Source organism: Podarcis pityusensis (genome assembly GCF_964106645.2).
Source record: "Podarcis pityusensis genome assembly, chromosome: 2".
Taxonomy (NCBI): domain Eukaryota; kingdom Metazoa; phylum Chordata; class Lepidosauria; order Squamata; family Lacertidae; genus Podarcis; species Podarcis pityusensis.
The window spans coordinates 41,247,959-41,252,363 of record NC_138029.1 but is presented as its reverse complement, the minus strand read 5'-3'; positions in this window follow the sequence as shown (position 1 = coordinate 41,252,363).

Genomic DNA, 4,405 nt, shown 5'->3' with positions numbered 1-4,405 from the left:
ATCACTTCTGCTACCTGGGCAGTTATCTTTCCACAAGGGCTGACATTAATGTTGAAATCCAGCACCGCCTGAGCTCTGCGAGTGCGGCTTTCTCCTGATTGAAGTGTAGAGTGTTTGAGGACTGGGACATTCTCAGGAAAACCAAAATGCTTGTTTACAAAGCTATTGTACTACCAACCTTACTGTATGCTTGTGAAACATGGACCACTTATAAACGCCATCTCCAACTCCTCGAAAGATTCCATCAATGATGCCTCCGAAAAAATTTACACTTCACTTGGAAAGACAGGCAAACTAATACCAGTGTACTGGAAGAAGCAAAGATCACCAGTGTTGAAGCAATGATTCTTCAACATCAACTTCATTGGATTGGTCATGTTGTGTGGATGCCTGATTATCGTCTTCCAAAGCAACTACTACTCTATTCCGAACATAAAAATGGAAAGAGTAATGCTGGTGGTCAACAAAAGAGGTTTAAAGAGTGTCTCAAGGCAAATTTTTAAAAATGTAGTATAAACACTAACAATTGGGAAACACTTGCCTGCGAGCACTCCAGTTGGAGAACAGCCTTTATCAAAGGTGTCATGGGCTTTGAAGACACTCGAACTCAGGACGCAAAGGAAAAAAGTGCTAAGAGGAAGGCATGCTTGGCAAATCCACACCGTGATCAACTCCCACCTGGAAACCAATGTCCCCACTGTGGAAGGATGTGTGGATCCAGAATTGGCCTCCACAGTCACTTACGGACTCATTGTTAAAACTGTGTTTATGGAAGACAATCTTACTCGGCTACGAATGATTGCCAAAGAAGAAGAAGGCATAGACAGGGAAGCACTGTTTAGGGAATGAATAACCCATTCCATACTTCAGACTATGCATATGTATTCAGGAGACCTGAATATGTGGTTATTATGTGGTGTAAAAAAGATGTAACCATAGCAACCTTTCAAAAAGCTTTTAAAAGCAGCCTTTTTAAAAGGTCTCCTTAAGCAGTTATTTTATGCATCCTGCTCTCCTGTTTTAAATTTTGAGGACGGTTTTAACTGCTGCTGTCCTTCATAACTGGATGTCTATTTTAATTTGTTTGTTAGACAGTATTGTTCAGTGATATTGATTGTTTACATATGATTTCTTTTTAGCACCGATTGTAAACTTCCTGGAGAGCCATTTGGTGGCAGAAAAGCAGCACAGAAACACAGAAATAAACAAAAACAACCAGAGAGTTGGGAAGGAGGCGGGAGAGGCTTGGAGGCCATTTAATTCAACACCTTGTTTTAAGCAGAAAATCTAGAGGGAAAACCATGTCCAGCCTTTGCTTGATGACATCCAGTCATGAAGTCTTCTGATCTCTCCAGGTAATTGATCCCATTGTTCAACTGCCCTTGTTATAAAGAACTGTCTCCTACTGTTCAACTGAAATTCACCTTAGGTCTGTTGCTCTCCGTGGCAGCAAAGAACAAGTCCATTTGCTCTTCCCTACACGGCAAGGGCATCTGAAGAGTGGCATCACATCTCAACTCTGGGCTAAGTATACCCAGTTCCTCCAACCTTCCCATATACTACTCTATGCATAGTTTCCTGGCCACAAGCCCCATAAAACACAACTCCACTAACTTCTGAGTAAACGTGCATAGGATCACACAGTTTTCAAACTGACAAAGAACGCTTTTGGAGAGGGGGGAGGATTTGAGGAGAACGTAGAGAAAAGCTGGCCTTTCTCACTCTTTCTATGAATCCTTCGCTGAGATTTGCAGCTTCTCCTCAAGGAGCTGAGGGCATCGCCTCATAGCAGGCGCGGGGAACCCTGCAGTCACCCATATATATTCCTGTACTCCAACTCACACCATCCCTCTCCATGGGCCATTGACGAAAGGCGCTGTTGCTGGGAACTGAAGTCCAACTAGGGTTGCCACCTTTGTTCTGACAAAATACAGGACAAGGTGAAGCAGGGCGGTTGGGATTTTATTTCCATCTGGTGTTGAAGTGACTTCAAAGCAATCCATTGCAACCTATCGCAGCCTAACCATAGCTGTCAAGTGTCCCTTATTTGAAGGGACAGTCTCTTATTCCAGCGCCATGTCCTGCTGCTGTCCCTTATTGATGGATGTCCCTTAAATGTCCCTTAGAATCATAGAATCATAGAATCATAGAGTTGGAAGAGACCACAAGGGCCATCGAGTCCAACCCCCTGCCAAGCAGGAAACACCATCAGAGCACTCCTGACATATGGTTGTCAAGCCTCTGCTTAAAGACCTCCAAAGAAGGAGACTCCACCACACTCCTTGGCAGCAAATTCCACTGTCAAACAGCTCTTACTGTCAGGAAGTTCTTCCTAATGTTTAGGTGGAATCTTCTTTCTTGTAGTTTGGATCCATTGCTCCGTGTCCGCTTCTCTGGAGCAGCAGAAAACCTTTCTCCCTCCTCTATGTGACATCCTTTTATATATTTGAACATGGCTATCATATCACCCCTTAACCTCCTCTTCTCCATGCTAAACATGCCCAGCTCCCTTAGCCATTCCTCATAAGGCATCGTTTCCAGGCCTTTGACCATTTTGGTTGCCCTCCTCTGGACCCGTTCCAGTTTGTCAGTGTCCTTCTTGAACTGTGGTGCCCAGAACTGGACACAGTACTCCAGGTGAGGTCTGACCAGAGCAGAATACAGTGGCACTATTACTTCCCTTGATCTAGATGCTATACTCCTATTGATGCAGCCCAGAATTGCATTGGCTTTTTTAGCTGCCGCGTCACACTGTTGGCTCATGTCAAGTTCGTGGTCAACCAAGACTCCTAGATCCTTTTCACATGTACTGCTCTCAAGCCAGGTGTCACCCATCTTGTATTTGTGCCTCTCATTTTTTTTGCCCAAGTGCAATACTTTACATTTCTCCCTGTTAAAATTCATCTTGTTTGTTTTGGCCCAGTTCTCTAATCTGTCAAGGTCATTTTGAAGTGTGATCCTGTCCTCTGGGGTGTTAGCCACCCCTCCCAATTTGGTGTCATCTGCAAATTTGATCAGGATGCCCTTGAGTCCATCATCCAAGTCGTTGATAAAGATGTTGAATAAGACCGGGCCCAAGACAGAACCCTGTGGCACCCCACTAGTCACTCTTCTCCAGGATGAAGAGGAACCATTGATGAGCACCCTTTGGGTTCGGTCAGTCAGCCAGTTACAAATCCACTGAGTGGTAGCATAGTCAAGACCGCATTTTACCAGCTTCTTTACAAGAATATCATGGGGCACCTTGTCAAATGCCTTGCTGAAATCAAGGTAGGCTACATCCACTGCGTTCCCTTCATCTACCAGGCTTGTAATTCTGTCAAATATCCGGGTAATTGAAGTCCCCCATTACTACTATCTCCCTTCCTTTTGCATGCTTGGCCATCTGTCCCTTAAATGATGTCCCTTAAATTTCAAAGGAAGCAGCTCATCTCCCTCCCTCCCTGCTGGCCAGGGAGGAGGGAGGCTCCAACTGTGTTGCTTGGCTGTGTTGCTCACCCAATAAGAAGTCTAAGAATGACTGGGGGGTGGAGCTTGCATGCCTTGTGTGTGGCTAGTTAATGCAAGCTGAGGAGTTTTTTGAATGTTGGACGCCATTTTGTTGCACGTGCTGCTGCAAACTTTGCAGTGCAAAGCCAGGCCGGGGAGCCATCTTAAGCTGAGGTTGCATAGGCCTTGTGGTGCATGTGATTCAGATTCTATTCAGTTGAATCTCTGGTTACAAAGTTGGTTGGACAGTGTTCTCGAAGCTACCAGCATGAGTTTGACCAGACTGCAGGAGGACAGGAAGACTGGAGTGCCTGGAACAGGTGAGGCTGCAGGTCCCATATTTTGGCTGCTGGTCCCTTATTTTCAAGGCTGCTGGTCCCTTATTTTCAAATCTGTAAGTTGACAGCTATGAGCCTAACAGGACGGCGCCTCTGGAATTTGACACACACACACACGTGAATTTGTAACTCTGCCTGTGCTTTGCAACTCAGAGCTTAAATCCGTGACCTTTCAAACATTTGTATTTGGAGAGGAGAGAGAGAGGGGAGACCCGAAATACAGGACGAACTGTATCAAGCCAGGGGTGCGGGGCAGGCGGCCACTGGGAGCCTGGAGAGCCCCTTCCGCACCCGCGTCTTAACAGCGTGCTTGGGGTTATTATGATCTGGTCAGAAGGAGCCCTCGTGGTCCCCACTTAGGCGTCTGCAGGAGGAAGGAACCTGCTGCCCCACACAGCTCAGAATGATGTCCCCTCTCGCCCGCCGACCGAGTAGCTTTGCGGGCGCCTCAAAAGGAGGAGGAACCAAGAGACGCGTCTCCTCCCGTGGACCGAAGCCACGCTCTGCTTCCTTTGCTTTCCACCAAAGAGGCGCCCGCGCGCGCGCAGAGGTCCTGGGGCAGAGGCGTGTGAGAGCGC